This window comes from Miniopterus natalensis, chromosome 7 (genome assembly GCF_054644295.1).
Source record: "Miniopterus natalensis isolate mMinNat1 chromosome 7, mMinNat1.hap1, whole genome shotgun sequence".
NCBI lineage: Eukaryota > Metazoa > Chordata > Mammalia > Chiroptera > Miniopteridae > Miniopterus > Miniopterus natalensis.
The window spans coordinates 84,531,406-84,550,720 of NC_142087.1; positions in this window are offsets into that span (position 1 = coordinate 84,531,406).

A 19,315-nucleotide genomic window follows, 5' to 3' on the forward strand; every position below is an offset into this window, starting at 1 on the left:
TATGTATAGGGCTAGGGTTAGAGATCAGGTTAGGGTTACGTTTGGACCTAGGGTTAGGGTTATGTTGAGGGCTAGGGTTAGAGATAAGGTTAGGGTTTCAATAGGACCTAGGGTTAGGGTTATGTTGAGGGCTAGGGTTACAGATCCGGTTAGGGTTACGATTGGACCTAGGGTTAGGGTTATGTTTAGGGCTAGGGTTAGAGATCCGGTTAGGGTTACTATTGGACGTAGGGTTAGGGTTATATTGAGGGCTAGGCTTAGAGATCCGGTTAGGGTTACGGTTGGACCTAGGGTTAGGGTTATGTTGAGGGCTAGGGTTAGAGATCAGGTTAGGGTTAAGATTGGACCTAGGGTTATAGTGATGTTGAGGGCTAGGGTATTCCAGCAGTGAAAACACACATTTCTATAAAGACTTTGAAGCAGCAAGCTAAAGCCTTGTGGCTGAGTGTTCTTTCATAGAGAAACATGCATTTCATCCTTCTGGAGTGAATTTTCATGCTGGAGTTCATATGCATTTTATACTGTGCAGAATGTAGCTACCTGCTGGGGGTTGTGTCATAGAAGCACCTTTTCTGCAGGAGCTTATTGGAACATTCATTGTTTGGCTAAGTTATTTAGGGTTGGTTTTGGAAGGTCTTTCAACCTTGGCCAAATCCCGCTTCCTACGCAAGTTTTTAATAGCGCTGTTTCCAAGTGTCCACAAAGAGCTGCTGCTTGAAACTGTCCACATGCACATCTCGTATACTGGTGTGCTCGTTTCACTACCTGGATTTTGGTTTCCTCTTCTTTCTTTGAAATGACAAGTCTTCATTCAGCATTCTACACACACCTTGTACCAGCTTCAGTTTGAAGCATGTTGGTGCTCTCAAAACGCTGTGTAACCTATGTAGAGTGTGTTACTCTCCAGCACTGAATACACAACTTAGAGCTCCTTTCACCACAGACACGCAAACACATCTTTTTGTGAAAGTCCTACTTCAGGTCCCTTGGAAATGTAAGGGTTTCATGGAGGACATGAAGTCAATCATGCTTTTGCACTCTACTACCAATAGAAATGACCTCTTGTACATGCCTGACTGAGTTTCACTGCAAAATGCCCTTGTTTTCTGGTTTCTTGAATGTTCTCAACACATTAGGAGAAAGAGCGTGTTTGAGCAAGATCGATGCAGTGTGCGTTTCCCTAGATTTCAAGTGATTTGGGAAATATAATCCTTATTTTTCCACATTGTGAAAGAAACATGAGGCTTGCAAGAGATTGAAAAAATGCATCCCAACACGTACTCCAGCGGTGAAAGCACACGTTTCTACAAAGACTTTGAAGTAGCAAGTAAAAGCCAATGGCTGAGTGTTCTTTCAGAGAGAAACATACACATTTCATCCTTCTGGAGTGAATTTTCAGCCTGGAATTCATATGCATTTGTACCGTGCAGAATGTAACTACCTGCTCGGGGGTTGTGTCATAGAAGCAACTTTCCTGCAGGAGCTTATTGGAACATTCATTGTTTGGCTAACTTCTTTGGGTTGGTTTTGGAAGGTCTTTCAACTTTAGCCAAATCCGCTTTCTTACGAAATTTTTTCACAGCCCTGTTTCCAAGAGCCCACAAAGAACTGCTGCTTAAAACTCTCCACATGCACATCTCCCATACTGGTGTGCTCGTTTCACTACCTGGATTTTGGTTTCCTCTTCTTTCTTTGAAATTACAAGCCCTCTTTCTGCATGCTACACACACCTTGTAGCAGTTTCAGTTTGCAGCATATTGGTGCTCTTAAAACGCTGAGTAACCTGTGTAGAGTGTGTCAATCTCCAGCACTGAATACACAACTTAGAGCTCCTTTCACCACAGACACGCAAACACATCTTTTTGTAAAAGTCCTACTTCTTTACTCTTGGAAATGTAAGGGTTTCATCGAGAACTTGAAGTCAATCATGCTTTTGCACTCTGCAACCAATAGGAATGAACTCTTGTACATACCCGTCTGAATTTCAGTGCAAAATGCCCTTCTTTTCTGGTTTGTTGAAAGTTCACAACACATTAGGAGATAGAGCGTGTTTGAAGAAGACTGATGCAGTGTGCGTTTTCCTTAATTTCTTGTGATTTGGGAAACATAATCCGTGATTTTCCACATTGTCTAAGAAACAACATGAGGCTTGCAAGAGATTGAAACAATGCATCCTAAAACTTATTCCAGCAGTGAAAACACACGGTTCTACAAAGACTTGGAAGGAGCAAGCAAAAGAATAGTGGCTGAGTGTCCTTTCAGAGAGAAACACATGCATTTCATCCTTCTGGGTGAGTTTTCTTGCTGGAATTCATATGCATTTTGTACTGTGCAGAATGTAGCTACCTGCTCGGGGGTTGTGTCATAGATGCACCTTTCCTGTAGGAGCTTATTGGAACTTTCATTGTTTGGCTAAGTTATTTAGGGTTGGTTTTGGAAGGTCTTTCAACCTTGGCCAAATCCGCTTTGTACGAAAGTTTTTCACAGCCCTGTTTCCAAGTGTCCACAAAGAGCTGCTGCTTGAAAGTGTCCACATGCACATCTCCCATACTGGTGTGCTCGTTTCACTACCTGGATTTTGGTTTCCTCTTCTTTCTTTGAAATGACAAGTCTTCATTCAGCATGCTACACACAGCTTGTAGCAGTTTCAGTTTGAAGCATGTTGGTGCTCTCAAAACGCTGTGTATCCTGTGTAGAGTGTGTCACTCTACAACACTGAATACACAACTTAGAGCTCCTTTCAACACAGACACGCAAACACGTCTTTTTGGGAAAGTCCTAACTCAGGTAAATTGGAAATGTAAGGGTTTCATCGAAAACATGAAGACAATCATGCTTTTGAACTCTGCAACCGAAAGAAATGGCTTTTTGTACATGCCATTCTGAATTTCACTGCAAAATGCCCTTCTTTTCTGGTTTGTTGAAAGTTCAAAACACTTTAGGAAATAGAACGTGTTTGAAGAAGACTGATGCAGTGTGCGTTTTCCTGGATTTCAAGTGATTCGGGATACATACTCCTTGTTTTTCCACATTGTCTAAGAAACAACATGAGGCTTGCAAGAGATTGAAAAAATGCATCCTAAAACTTATGCCTGCAGTGAAAACACACGTTTCTACAAAGACTTGGAAGGAGCAAGCAAAAGAATAGTGGCTGAGAGTTCTTTCAGAGAGAAACACACGTATTTCATCCTTCTGTAGAGACGGTTAGGGTTACGATTGGACCTAGGGTAGGGTTATGTTGAGGGCTAGGGTTAGAGAGACGGTTAGGGTTACGATTGGACCTAGGGTTAGGGTTATGTTGAGGGCTAGGGTTAGAGAGAAGGTTAGGGTTACTTTTGGACCTAGGGTTAGGGTTATGTTGAGGGCTAGGGTTAGAGATATGGTTAGGGTTACGATTTGACCTAGGGTTAGGGTTATGTTGAGGGCTACGGTTAGAGAGAAGGTTAGGGTTACTTTTGGACCTAGGGTTAGGGTTATGTTGAGGGCTAGGGTTAGAGATATGGTTAGGGTTACGATTGGACCTAGGGTTAGGGTTATGTTGAGGGCTAGGGTTAGAGATCCGGTTAGTATTACGATTGGACCTAGGGTTAGGGTTATGTTGAGGGCTAGAGTTACAGATCCGGTTAGGGTTACGATTTGACCTAGGGTTAGGGTTATGTTTAGGGCTTGGGTTAGAGATCCGGTTAGGGCAACTATTGGACGTAGGGTTAGGGTTATATTGAGGGCTAGGCTTAGAGATCCAGTTAGGGTTACGGTTGGACCTAGGGTTAGGGTTATGTTGAGGGCTAGGGTTAGAGATCAGGTTAGGGTTACTATTGGACGTAGGGTTAGGGTTATGTTGAGGGCTAGGCTTAGAGATCAGGTTAGGGTTAAGATTGGACCTAGGGTTATACTGATGTTGAGGGCTAGGGTATTCCAGCAGTGAATACACACATTTCTATAAAGACTTTGAAGCAGCAAGCTAAAGCCTTGTGGCTGAGTGTTCTTTCATAGGGAAACATGCATTTCATCCTTCTGGAGTGAATTTTCATGCTGGAGTTCATATGCATTTTATACTGTGCAGAATGTAGCTACCTGCTGGGGGTTGTGTCATAGAAGCACCTTTTCTGCAGGAGCTTATTGGAACATTCATTGTTTGGCTAAGTTATTTAGGGTTGGTTTTGGAAGGTCTTTCAACCTTGGCCAAATCCCGCTTCGTACGCAAGTTTTTAATACCGCTGTTTCCAAGTGTCCACAAAGAGCTGCTGCTTGAAACTGTCCACATGCACATCTCGTATACTGGTGTGCTCGTTTCACTACCTGGATTTTGGTTTCCTCTTCTTTCTTTGAAATGACAAGTCTTCATTCAGCATTCTACACACACCTTGTACCAGCTTCAGTTTGAAGCATGTTGGTGCTCTCAAAACGCTGTGTAACCTATGTAGAGTGTGTTACTCTCCAGCACTGAATACACAACTTAGAGCTCCTTTCACCACAGACACGCAAACACATCTTTTTGTGAAAGTCCTACTTCAGGTCCCTTGGAAATGTAAGGGTTTCATGGAGGACATGAAGTCAATCATGCTTTTGCACTCTACTACCAATAGAAATGACCTCTTGTACATGCCTGACTGAGTTTCACTGCAAAATGCCCTTGTTTTCTGGTTTCTTGAATGTTCTCAACACATTAGGAGAAAGAGCGTGTTTGAGCAAGATCGATGCAGTGTGCGTTTCCCTAGATTTCAAGTGATTTGGGAAATATAATCCTTATTTTTCCACATTGTGAAAGAAACATGAGGCTTGCAAGAGATTGAAAAAATGCATCCCAACACGTACTCCAGCGGTGAAAGCACACGTTTCTACAAAGACTTTGAAGTAGCAAGTAAAAGCCAATGGCTGAGTGTTCTTTCAGAGAGAAACATACACATTTCATCCTTCTGGAGTGAATTTTCAGCCTGGAATTCATATGCATTTGTACCGTGCAGAATGTAACTACCTGCTCGGGGGTTGTGTCATAGAAGCAACTTTCCTGCAGGAGCTTATTGGAACATTCATTGTTTGGCTAACTTCTTTGGGTTGGTTTTGGAAGGTCTTTCAACTTTAGCCAAATCCGCTTTCTTATGAAATTTTTTCACAGCCCTGTTTCCAAGAGCCCACAAAGAACTGCTGCTTAAAACTCTCCACATGCACATCTCCCATACTGGTGTGCTCGTTTCACTACCTGGATTTTGGTTTCCTCTTCTTTCTTTGAAATTACAAGCCCTCTTTCTGCATGCTACACACCTTGTAGCAGTTTAGTTTGCAGCATATTGGTGCTCTTAAAACGCTGAGTAACCTGTGTAGAGTGTGTCAATCTCCAGCACTGAATACACAACTTAGAGCTCCTTTCACCACAGACACGCAAACACATCTTTTTGTAAAAGTCCTACTTCTTTACTCTTGGAAATGTAAGGGTTTCATCGAGAACTTGAAGTCAATCATGCTTTTGCACTCTGCAACCAATAGGAATGAACTCTTGTACATACCCGTCTGAATTTCAGTGCAAAATGCCCTTCTTTTCTGGTTTGTTGAAAGTTCACAACACATTAGGAGATAGAGCGTGTTTGAAGAAGACTGATGCAGTGTGCGTTTTCCTTAATTTCTTGTGATTTGGGAAACATAATCCGTGATTTTCCACATTGTCTAAGAAACAACATGAGGCTTGCAAGAGATTGAAACAATGCATCCTAAAACTTATTCCAGCAGTGAAAACACACGGTTCTACAAAGACTTGGAAGGAGCAAGCAAAAGAATAGTGGCTGAGTGTCCTTTCAGAGAGAAACACATGCATTTCATCCTTCTGGAGTGAGTTTTCTTGCTGGAATTCATATGCATTTTGTACTGTGCAGAATGTAGCTACCTGCTCGGGGGTTGTGTCATAGATGCACCTTTCCTGTAGGAGCTTATTGGAACTTTCATTGTTTGGCTAAGTTATTTAGGGTTGGTTTTGGAAGGTCTTTCAACTTTGACCAAATCCGCTTTGTACGAAAGTTTTTCACAGCCCTGTTTCCAAGTGTCCACAAAGAGCTGCTGCTTGAAAGTGTCCACATGCACATCTCCCATACTGGTGTGCTCGTTTCACTACCTGGATTTTGGTTTCCTCTTCTTTCTTTGAAATGACAAGTCTTCATTCAGCATGCTACACACAGCTTGTAGCAGTTTCAGTTTGAAGCATGTTGGTGCTCTCAAAACGCTGTGTATCCTGTGTAGAGTGTGTCACTCTACAGCACTGAATACACAACTTAGAGCTCCTTTCAACACAGACACGCAAACACGTCTTTTTGGGAAAGTCCTAACTAAGGTAAATTGGAAATGTAAGGGTTTCATCGAAAACATGAAGACAATCATGCTTTTGAACTCTGCAACCGAAAGAAATGGCTTTTTGTACATGCCATTCTGAATTTCACTGCAAAATGCCCTTCTTTTCTGGTTTGTTGAAAGTTCAAAACACTTTAGGAAATAGAACGTGTTTGAAGAAGACTGATGCAGTGTGCGTTTTCCTGGATTTCAAGTGATTCGGGATACATACTCCTTGTTTTTCCACATTGTCTAAGAAACAACATGAGGCTTGCAAGAGATTGAAAAAATGCATCCTAAAACTTATGCCTGCAGTGAAAACACACGTTTCTACAAAGACTTGGAAGGAGCAAGCAAAAGAATAGTGGCTGAGAGTTCTTTCAGAGAGAAACACACGTATTTCATCCTTCTGTAGAGACGGTTAGGGTTACGATTGGACCTAGGGTAGGGTTATGTTGAGGGCTAGGGTTAGAGAGACGGTTAGGGTTACGATTGGACCTAGGGTTAGGGTTATGTTGAGGGCTAGGGTTAGAGAGAAGGTTAGGGTTACTTTTGGACCTAGGGTTAGGGTTATGTTGAGGGCTAGGGTTAGAGATATGGTTAGGGTTACGATTGGACCTAGGGTTAGGGTTATGTTGAGGGCTAGGGTTAGAGTTCCGGTTAGGGTTACACTTGAACCCAGGGTTAGGGTTATGTTGAGGGCTAGGCTTAGAGAGAAGGTTAGGGTTACAATTGGACCTAGGGTTAGGGTTATGTTGAGGGCTAGGGTTAGAGACCCTGTTAGGGTTACGATTGGACCTAGGGTTAGGGTTATGTTGAGGGCTAGGGTTAGAGAGAAGGTTAGGGTTACTTTTGGACCTAGGGTAAGGGTTATGTTGAGGGCTAGGGTTAGAGATATGGTTAGGGTTACGATTGGACCTAGGGTTAGGGTTATGTTGAGGGCTAGGGTTAGAGATCCGGTTAGGGTTACGATTGGACCTAGGGTTAGGGTTATGTTGAGGGCTAGGGTTAGACATCCGGTTAGGGTTACGATTGGACCTAGGGTTAGCGTTATGTTGAGGCCCAGGGTTTGAGATCTGGTTAGGGTTAGATTGGACCTAGGGTTAGGGTTATGTTGAGGGCTAGGGTTAGAGTTCCGGTTAGGGTTACACTTGAACCTAGGGTTATCGTAACGTTGAGGGCTAGGCTTAGAGAGAAGGTTAGGGTTACAATTGGACCTAGGGTTAGGGTTATGTTGAGGGCTAGGGTTAGAGATCCGGTTAGGGTTACGAATGGACCTAGGGTTAGGGTTATGTTGAGGGCTAGGATTAGAGATCATGTTAGTATTACGATTGGACATAGGGTTAGTGTTATGTTGAGGGCTAGGGTTAGAGAGAAGGTTAGGGTTACTTTTGGACCTAGGGTTACAGTTATGTTGAGGGCTAGGATTAGAGATCCGGTTAGGGTTACGATTGGACCTAGGGTTAGGGTTATGTTGAGGGCTAGGGTTAGAGATCCGGTTAGGGTTACGATTGCACATAGGGTTAGGGTTATGTTGAGGGCTACGGTTAGAGAGAAGGTTAGGGTTACTTTTGGACCTAGGGTTAGGGTTATGTTGAGGGCTAGGGTTAGAGATATGGTTAGGGTTACGATTGGACCTAGGGTTAGGGTTATGTTGAGGGCAAGGGTTAGAGATCCGGTTAGGGTTACGATTGGACCTAGGGTTAGGGTTATGTTGAGGCCCAGGGTTTGAGATCTGGTTAGGGTTAGATTGGACCTAGGGTTAGGGTTATGTTGAGGGCTAGGATTAGAGATCAGGTTAGTATTACGATTGGACCTAGGGTTAGGGTTATGTTTAGGGCTAGGGATACAGATCCGGTTAGGGTTACGATTGGACCTAGGGTTCGGGTTATGTTGAGGGCTAGGGTTAGTGATCAGATTAGTATTACGATTGGACCTAAGGTTAAGGTTATGTTGAGGGCTAGGGTTCAGATCCGGTTAGGGTTACGATTGGACCTAGGGTTAGCGTAACGTTGAGGGCTAGGGTTAGAGAGACGGTTAGGGTTACGATTGGACCTAGGGTTAGGGTTATGTTGAGGGCTAGGGTTAGAGATATGGTTAGGGTTATGATTGGACCTAGGGTTAGGGTTATGTATAGGGCTAGGGTTAGAGATCAGGTTAGGGTTTCAATTGGACCTAGGGTTAGGGTTATGTTGAGGGCTAGGGTTAGAGAGAAGGTTAGGGTTTCAATTGGACCTAGGGTTAGGGTTATGTTGAGGGCTCGGGTTACAGATCCGGTTAGGGTTACGATTGGACCTAGGGTTAGGGTTATGTTTAGGGCTAGGGTTAGAGATCCGGTTAGGGTTACTATTGGACGTAGGGTTAGGATTATGTTGAGGGCTAGGGTTAGAGATCCAGTTACTATTACGATTGGACCTAGGGTTAGGGTTATGTTGAGGGCTAGAGTTACAGATCCGGTTAGGGTTACGATTTGACCTAGGGTTAGGGTTATGTTGAGGGCTAGGGTTAGAGATCCGGTTAGGGTTACGGTTGGACCTAGGGTTAGGGTTATGTTGAGGGCTAGGGTTAGAGATCAGGTTAGGGTTAAGATTGGACCTAGGGTTATAGTGATGTTGTGGGCTAGGGTATTCCAGTAGTGAAAACACACATTTCTATAAAGACTTTGAAGTAGCAAGCTAAAGCCTTGTGGCTGAGTGTTCTTTCATAGAGAAACATGCATTTCATCCTTCTGGAGTGAATTTTCATGCTGGAGTTCATATGCATTTTATACTGTGCAGAATGTAGCTACCTGCTGGGGGTTGTGTCATAGAAGCACCTTTTCTGCAGGAGCTTATTGGAACATTCATTGTTTGGCTAAGTTATTTAGGGTTGGTTTTGGAAGGTCTTTCAACCTTGGCCAAATCCCGCTTCGTACGCAAGTTTTTAATACCGCTGTTTCCAAGTGTCCACAAACAGCTGCTGCTTGAAACTGTCCACATGCACATCTCGTATACTGGGTGCTCGTTTCACTACCTGGATTTTGGTTTCCTCTTCTTTCTTTGAAATGACAAGTCTTCATTCAGCATTCTACACACACCTTGTACCAGCTTCAGTTTGAAGCATGTTGGTGCTCTCAAAACGCTGTGTAACCTATGTAGAGTGTGTTACTCTCCAGCACTGAATACACAACTTAGAGCTCCTTTCACCACAGACACGCAAACACATCTTTTTGTGAAAGTCCTACTTCAGGTCCCTTGGAAATGTAAGGGTTTCATGGACGACATGAAGTCAATCATGCTTTTGCACTCTACTACCAATAGAAATGACCTCTTGTACATGCCTGACTGAGTTTCACTGCAAAATGCCCTTGTTTTCTGGTTTCTTGAATGTTCTCAACACATTAGGAGAAAGAGCGTGTTTGAGCAAGATCTATGCAGTGTGCGTTTCCCTAGATTTCAAGTGATTTGGGAAATATAATCCTTATTTTTCCACATTGTGAAAGAAACATGAGGCTTGCAAGAGATTGAAAAAATGCATCCCAACACGTACTCCAGCGGTGAAAGCACACGTTTCTACAAAGACTTTGAAGTAGCAAGTAAAAGCCAATGGCTGAGTGTTCTTTCAGAGAGAAACATACACATTTCATCCTTCTGGAGTGAATTTTCAGCCTGGAATTCATATGCATTTGTACCGTGCAGAATGTAACTACCTGCTCGGGGGTTGTGTCATAGAAGCAACTTTCCTGCAGGAGCTTATTGGAACATTCATTGTTTGGCTAACTTCTTTGGGTTGGTTTTGGAAGGTCTTTCAACTTTAGCCAAATCCGCTTTCTTACGAAATTTTTTCACAGCCCTGTTTCCAAGAGCCCACAAAGAACTGCTGCTTAAAACTCTCCACATGCACATCTCCCATACTGGTGTGCTCGTTTCACTACCTGGATTTTGGTTTCCTCTTCTTTCTTTGAAATTACAAGCCCTCTTTCTGCATGCTACACACACCTTGTAGCAGTTTCAGTTTGCAGCATATTGGTGCTCTTAAAACGCTGAGTAACCTGTGTAGAGTGTGTCAATCTCCAGCACTGAATACACAACTTAGAGCTCCTTTCACCACAGACACGCAAACACATCTTTTTGTAAAAGTCCTACTTCTTTACTCTTGGAAATGTAAGGGTTTCATCGAGAACTTGAAGTCAATCATGCTTTTGCACTCTGCAACCAATAGGAATGAACTCTTGTACATACCCGTCTGAATTTCAGTGCAAAATGCCCTTCTTTTCTGGTTTGTTGAAAGTTCACAACACATTAGGAGATAGAGCGTGTTTGAAGAAGACTGATGCAGTGTGCGTTTTCCTTTATTTCTTGTGATTTGGGAAACATAATCCGTGATTTTCCACATTGTCTAAGAAACAACATGAGGCTTGCAAGAGATTGAAACAATGCATCCTAAAACTTATTCCAGCAGTGAAAACACACGGTTCTACAAAGACTTGGAAGGAGCAAGCAAAAGAATAGTGGCTGAGTGTCCTTTCAGAGAGAAACACATGCATTTCATCCTTCTGGAGTGAGTTTTCTTGCTGGAATTCATATGCATTTTGTACTGTGCAGAATGTAGCTACCTGCTCGGGGGTTGTGTCATAGATGCACCTTTCCTGTAGGAGCTTATTGGAACTTTCATTGTTTGGCTAAGTTATTTAGGGTTGGTTTTGGAAGGTCTTTCAACTTTGGCCAAATCCGCTTTGTACGAAAGTTTTTCACAGCCCTGTTTCCAAGTGTCCACAAAGAGCTGCTGCTTGAAAGTGTCCACATGCACATCTCCCATACTGGTGTGCTCATTTCACTACCTGGATTTTGGTTTCCTCTTCTTTCTTTGAAATGACAAGTCTTCATTCAGCATGCTACACACAGCTTGTAGCAGTTTCAGTTTGAAGCATGTTGGTGCTCTCAAAACGCTGTGTATCCTGTGTAGAGTGTGTCACTCTACAACACTGAATACACAACTTAGAGCTCCTTTCAACACAGACACGCAAACACGTCTTTTTGGGAAAGTCCTAACTCAGGTAAATTGGAAATGTAAGGGTTTCATCGAAAACATGAAGACAATCATGCTTTTGAACTCTGCAACTGAAAGAAATGGCTTTTTGTACATGCCATTCTGAATTTCACTGCAAAATGCCCTTCTTTTCTGGTTTGTTGAAAGTTCAAAACACTTTAGGAAATAGAACGTGTTTGAAGAAGACTGATGCAGTGTGCGTTTTCCTGGATTTCAAGTGATTCGGGATACATACTCCTTGTTTTTCCACATTGTCTAAGAAACAACATGAGGCTTGCAAGAGATTGAAAAAATGCATCCTAAAACTTATGCCTGCAGTGAAAACACACGTTTCTACAAAGACTTGGAAGGAGCAAGCAAAAGAATAGTGGCTGAGAGTTCTTTCAGAGAGAAACACACGTATTTCATCCTTCTGTAGAGACGGTTAGGGTTACGATTGGACCTAGGGTAGGGTTATGTTGAGGGCTAGGGTTAGAGAGACGGTTAGGGTTACGATTGGACCTAGGGTTAGGCTTATGTTGAGGGCTAGGGTTAGAGAGAAGGTTAGGGTTACTTTTGGACCTAGGGTTAGGGTTATGTTGAGGGCTAGGGTTAGAGATATGGTTAGGGTTACGATTGGACCTAGGGTTAGGGTTATGTTGAGGGCTACGGTTAGAGAGAAGGTTAGGGTTACTTTTGGACCTAGGGTTAGGGTTATGTTGAGGGCTAGGGTTAGAGATCCGGTTAGGGTTACGATTGGACCAAGGGTTAGGGTTATGTTGAGGGCTAGGGTTAGAGATCCGGTTAGGGTTACGATTGGACATAGGGTTAGGGTTATGTTGAGGGCTAGGGTTAGAGAGAAGGTTAGGGTTACTTTTGGACCTAGGGTTAGGGTTATGTTGAGGCCCAGGGTTTGAGATCTGGTTAGGGTTAGATTGGACCTAGGGTTAGGGTTATGTTGAGGGCTAGGGTTAGAGATTAGGTTAGTATTACGATTGGACCTAGGGTTAGGGTTATTTTTAGGGCTAGGGATACAGATCCGGTTAGGGTTACGATTGGACCTAGGGTTAGGGTTATGTATAGGGCTTGGGTTAGAGATCAGGTTAGGGTTACGAATGGACCTAGGGTTAGGGTTATGTTGAGGGCTAGGGTTAGAGAGAAGGTTAGGGTTTCAATTGGATCTAGGGTTAGGGTTATGTTGCGGGCTAGGGTTACAGATCCGGTTAGGGTTACGATTGGACCTAGGTTTAGGGTTATGTTTAGGGCTAGGGTTAGAGATCCGGTTAGGGTTACTATTGGACGTAGGGTTAGGGTTATGTTGAGGGCTAGGGTTAGAGATCCGGTTAGTATTACGATTGGACCTAGGGTTAGGGTTATGTTGAGGGCTAGAGTTACAGATCCGGTTATGGTTACGATTTGACCTAGGGTTAGGGTTATGTTTAGGGCTAGGGTTAGAGATCCGGTTAGGGTTACTATTGGACGTAGGGTTAGGGTTATATTGAGGGCTAGGCTTAGAGATCCGGTTAGGGTTACGGTTGGACCTAGAGTTAGGGTTATGTTGAGGGCTAGGGTTAGAGATCAGGTTAGGGTTAAGATTGGACCTAGGGTTATAGTGATGTTGAGGGCTAGGGTATTCCAGCAGTGAAAACACACATTTCTATAAAGACTTTGAAGCAGCAAGCTAAAGCCTTGTGGCTGAGTGTTCTTTCATAGAGAAACATGCATTTCATCCTTCTGGAGTGAATTTTCATGCTGGAGTTCATATGCATTTTATACTGTGCAGAATGTAGCTACCTGCTGGGGGTTGTGTCATAGAAGCACCTTTTATGCAGGAGCTTATTGGAACATTCATTGTTTGGCTAAGTTATTTAGGGTTGGTTTTGGAAGGTCTTTCAACCTTGGTCAAATCCCGCTTCGTACGCAAGTTTTTAATAGCGCTGTTTCCAAGTGTCCACAAAGAGCTGCTGCTTGAAACTGTCCACATGCACATCTCGTATAGTGGTGTGCTCGTTTCACTACCTGGATTTTGGTTTCCTCTTCTTTCTTTGAAATGACAAGTCTTCATTCAGCATTCTACACACACCTTGTACCAGCTTCAGTTTGAAGCATGTTGGTGCTCTCAAAACGCTGTGTAACCTATGTAGAGTGTGTTACTCTCCAGCACTGAATACACAACTTAGAGCTCCTTTCACCACAGACACGCAAACACATCTTTTTGTGAAAGTCCTACTTCAGGTCCCTTGGAAATGTAAGGGTTTCATGGACGACATGAAGTCAATCATGCTTTTGCACTCTACTACCAATAGAAATGACCTCTTGTACATGCCTGACTGAGTTTCACTGCAAAATGCCCTTGTTTTCTGGTTTCTTGAATGTTCTCAACACATTAGGAGAAAGAGCGTGTTTGAGCAAGATCGATGCAGTGTGCGTTTCCCTAGATTTCAAGTGATTTGGGAAATATAATCCTTATTTTTCCACATTGTGAAAGAAACATGAGGCTTGCAAGAGATTGAAAAAATGCATCCCAACACGTACTCCAGCGGTGAAAGCACACGTTTCTACAAAGACTTTGAAGTAGCAAGTAAAAGCCAATGGCTGAGTGTTCTTTCAGAGAGAAACATACACATTTCATCCTTCTGGAGTGAATTTTCAGCCTGGAATTCATATGCATTTATACCGTGCAGAATGTAACTACCTGCTCGGGGGTTGTGTCATAGAAGCAACTTTCCTGCAGGAGCTTATTGGAACATTCATTGTTTGGCTAACTTCTTTGGGTTGGTTTTGGAAGGTCTTTCAACTTTAGCCAAATCCGCTTTCTTACGAAATTTTTTCACAGCCCTGTTTCCAAGAGCCCACAAAGAACTGCTGCTTAAAACTCTCCACATGCACATCTCCCATACTGGTGTGCTCGTTTCACTACCTGGATTTTGGTTTCCTCTTCTTTCTTTGAAATTACAAGCCCTCTTTCTGCATGCTACACACACCTTGTAGCAGTTTCAGTTTGCAGCATATTGGTGCTCTTAAAACGCTGAGTAACCTGTGTAGAGTGTGTCAATCTCCAGCACTGAATACACAACTTAGAGCTCCTTTCACCACAGACACGCAAACACATCTTTTTGTAAAAGTCCTACTTCTTTACTCTTGGAAATGTAAGGGTTTCATCGAGAACTTGAAGTCAATCATGCTTTTGCACTCTGCAACCAATAGGAATGAACTCTTGTACATACCCGTCTGAATTTCAGTGCAAAATGCCCTTCTTTTCTGGTTTGTTGAAAGTTCACAACACATTAGGAGATAGAGCGTGTTTGAAGAAGACTGATGCAGTGTGCGTTTTCCTTTATTTCTTGTGATTTGGGAAACATAATCCGTGATTTTCCACATTGTCTAAGAAACAACATGAGGCTTGCAAGAGATTGAAACAATGCATCCTAAAACTTATTCCAGCAGTGAAAACACACGGTTCTACAAAGACTTGGAAGGAGCAAGCAAAAGAATAGTGGCTGAGTGTCCTTTCAGAGAGAAACACATGCATTTCATCCTTCTGGGTGAGTTTTCTTGCTGGAATTCATATGCATTTTGTACTGTGCAGAATGTAGCTACCTGCTCGGGGGTTGTGTCATAGAAGCAACTTTCCTGCAGGAGCTTATTGGAACATTCATTTTTTGTCTAACTTCTTTGGGTTGGTTTTGGAAGGTCTTTCAACTTTGGCCAAATCCGCTTTGTACGAAAGTTTTTCACAGCCCTGTTTCCAAGTGTCCACAAAGAGCTGCTGCTTGAAAGTGTCCACATGCACATCTCCCATACTGGTGTGCTCGTTTCACTACCTGGATTTTGGTTTCCTCTTCTTTCTTTGAAATGACAAGTCTTCATTCAGCATGCTACACACAGCTTGTAGCAGTTTCAGTTTGAAGCATGTTGGTGCTCTCAAAACGCTGTGTATCCTGTGTAGAGTGTGTCACTCTACAACACTGAATACACAACTTAGAGCTCCTTTCAACACAGACACGCAAACACGTCTTTTTGGGAAAGTCCTAACTCAGGTAAATTGGAAATGTAAGGGTTTCATCGAAAACATGAAGACAATCATGCTTTTGAACTCTGCAACCGAAAGAAATGGCTTTTTGTACATGCCATTCTGAATTTCACTGCAAAATGCCCTTCTTTTCTGGTTTGTTGAAAGTTCAAAACACTTTAGGAAATAGAACGTGTTTGAAGAAGACTGATGCAGTGTGCGTTTTCCTGGATTTCAAGTGATTCGGGATACATACTCCTTGTTTTTCCACATTGTCTAAGAAACAACATGAGGCTTGCAAGAGATTGAAAAAATGCATTCTAAAACTTATGCCTGCAGTGAAAACACACGTTTCTACAAAGACTTGGAAGGAGCAAGCAAAAGAATAGTGGCTGAGAGTTCTTTCAGAGAGAAACACACGTATTTGATCCTTCTGTAGAGACGGTTAGGGTTACGATTGGACCTAGGGTAGGGTTATGTTGAGGGCTAGGGTTAGAGAGACGGTTAGGGTTACGATTGGACCTAGGGTTTGGCTTATGTTGAGGGCTAGGGTTAGAGAGAAGGTTAGGGTTACTTTTGGACCTAGGGTTAGGGTTATGTTGAGGGCTAGGGTTAGAGATATGGTTAGGGTTACGATTGGACCTAGGGTTAGGGTTATGTTGAGGGCTACGGTTAGAGAGAAGGTTAGGGTTACTTTTGGACCTAGGGTTAGGGTTATGTTGAGGGCTAGGGTTAGAGATCCGGTTAGGGTTACGATTGGACCAAGGGTTAGGGTTATGTTGAGGGCTAGGGTTAGAGATCCGGTTAGGGTTACGATTGGACATAGGGTTAGGGTTATGTTGAGGGCTAGGGTTAGAGAGAAGGTTAGGGTTACTTTTGGACCTAGGGTTAGGGTTATGTTGAGGCCCAGGGTTTGAGATCTGGTTAGGGTTAGATTGGACCTAGGGTTAGGGTTATGTTGAGGGCTAGGGTTAGAGATTAGGTTAGTATTACGATTGGACCTAGGGTTAGGGTTATTTTTAGGGCTAGGGATACAGATCCGGTTAGGGTTACGATTGGACCTAGGGTTAGGGTTATGTATAGGGCTAGGGTTAGAGATCAGGTTAGGGTTACGTTTGGACCTAGGGTTAGGGTTATGTTGAGGGCTAGGGTTAGAGAGAAGGCTAGGGTTTCAATTGGACCTAGGGTTAGGGTTATGTTGAGGGCTAGGGTTACAGATCCGGTTAGGGTTACGATTGGACCTAGGGTTAGGGTTATGTTTAGGGCTAGGGTTAGAGATCCGGTTAGGGTTACTATTGGACGTAGGGTTAGGGTTATGTTGAGGGCTAGGGTTAGAGATCCGGTTAGTATTACGATTGGACCTAGGGTTAGGGTTATGTTGAGGGCTAGAGTTACAGATCCGGTTAGGGTTACGATTTGACCTAGGGTTAGGGTTATGTTTAGGGCTAGGGTTAGAGATCCGGTTAGGGTTACTATTGGACGTAGGGTTAGGGTTATATTGAGGGCTAGGCTTAGAGATCCGGTTAGGGTTACGGTTGGACCTAGGGTTAGGGTTATGTTGAGGGCTAGGGTTAGAGATCAGGTTAGGGTTAAGATTGGACCTAGGGTTATAGTGATGTTGAGGGCTAGGGTATTCCAGCAGTGAAAACACACATTTCTATAAAGACTTTGAAGCAGCAAGCTAAAGCCTTGTGGCTGAGTGTTCTTTCATAGAGAAACATGCATTTCATCCTTCTGGAGTGAATTTTCATGCTGGAGTTCATATGCATTTTATACTGTGCAGAATGTAGCTACCTGCTGGGGGTTGTGTCATAGAAGCACCTTTTCTGCAGGAGCTTATTGGAACATTCATTGTTTGGCTAAGTTATTTAGGGTTGGTTTTGGAAGGTCTTTCAACCTTGGTCAAATCCCGCTTCGTACGCAAGTTTTTAATAGCGCTGTTTCCAAGTGTCCACAAAGAGCTGCTGCTTGAAACTGTCCACATGCACATCTCGTATACTGGTGTGCTCGTTTCACTACCTGGATTTTGGTTTCCTCTTCTTTCTTTGAAATGACAAGTCTTCATTCAGCATTCTACACACACCTTGTACCAGCTTCAGTTTGAAGCATGTTGGTGCTCTCAAAACGCTGTGTAACCTATGTAGAGTGTGTTACTCTCCAGCACTGAATACACAACTTAGAGCTCCTTTCACCACAGACACGCAAACACATCTTTTTGTGAAAGTCCTACTTCAGGTCCCTTGGAAATGTAAGGGTTTCATGGAGGACATGAAGTCAATCATGCTTTTGCACTCTACTACCAATAGAAATGACCTCTTGTACATGCCTGACTGAGTTTCACTGCAAAATGCCCTTGTTTTCTGGTTTCTTGAATGTTCTCAACACATTAGGAGAAAGAGCGTGTTTGAGCAAGATCGATGCAGTGTGCGTTTCCCTAGATTTCAAGTGATTTGGGAAATATAATCCTTATTTTTCCACATTGTGAAAGAAACATGAGGCTTGCAAGAGATTGAAAAAATGCATCCCAACACGTACTCCAGCGGTGAAAGCACACGTTTCTACAAAGACTTTGAAGTAGCAAGTAAAAGCCAATGGCTGAGTGTTCTTTCAGAGAGAAACATACACATTTCATCCTTCTGGAGTGAATTTTCAGCCTGGAATTCATATGCATTTATACCGTGCAGAATGTAACTACCTGCTCGGGGGTTGTGTCATAGAAGCAACTTTCCTGCAGGAGCTTATTGGAACATTCATTGTTTGGCTAACTTCTTTGGGTTGGTTTTGGAAGGTCTTTCAACTTTAGCCAAATCCGCTTTCTTACGAAATTTTTTCACAGCCCTGTTTCCAAGAGCCCACAAAGAACTGCTGCTTAAAACTCTCCACATGCACATCTCCCATACTGGTGTGCTCGTTTCACTACCTGGATTTTGGTTTCCTCTTCTTTCTTTGAAATTACAAGCCCTCTTTCTGCATGCTACACACACCTTGTAGCAGTTTCAGTTTGCAGCATATTGGTGCTCTTAAAACGCTGAGTAACCTGTGTAGAGTGTGTCAATCTCCAGCACTGAATACACAACTTAGAGCTCCTTTCACCACAGACACGCAAACACATCTTTTTGTAAAAGTCCTACTTCTTTACTCTTGGAAATGTAAGGGTTTCATCGAGAACTTGAAGTCAATCATGCTTTTGCACTCTGCAACCAATAGGACTGAACTCTTGTACATACCCGTCTGAATTTCAGTGCAAAATGCCCTTCTTTTCTGGTTTGTTGAAAGTTCACAACACATTAGGAGATAGAGCGTGTTTGAAGAAGACTGATGCAGTGTGCGTTTTCCTTTATTTCTTGTGATTTGGGAAACATAATCCGTGATTTTCCACATTGTCTAAGAAACAACATGAGGCTTGCAAGAGATTGAAACAATGCATCCTAAAACTTATTCCAGCAGTGAAAACACACGGTTCTACAAAGACTTGGAAGGAGCAAGCAAAAGAATAGTGGCTGAGTGTCCTTTCAGAGAGAAACACATGCATTTCATCCTTCTGGAGTGAGTTTTCTTGCTGGAATTCATATGCATTTTGTACTGTGCAGAATGTAGCTACCTGCTCGGGGGTTGTGTCATAGATGCACCTTTCCTGTAGGAGCTTATTGGAACTTTCATTGTTTGGCTAAGTTATTTAGGGTTGGTTTTGGAAGGTCTTTCAACTTTGGCCAAATCCGCTTTGTACGAAAGTTTTTCACAGCCCTGTTTCCAAGTGTCCACAAAGAGCTGCTGCTTGAAAGTGTCCACATGCACATCTCCCATACTGGTGTGCTCGTTTCACTACCTGGATTTTGGTTTCCTCTTCTTTCTTTGAAATGACAAGTCTTCATTCAGCATGCTACACACAGCTTGTAGCAGTTTCAGTTTGAAGCATGTTGGTGCTCTCAAAACGCTGTGTATCCTGTGTAGAGTGTGTCACTCTACAACACTGAATACACA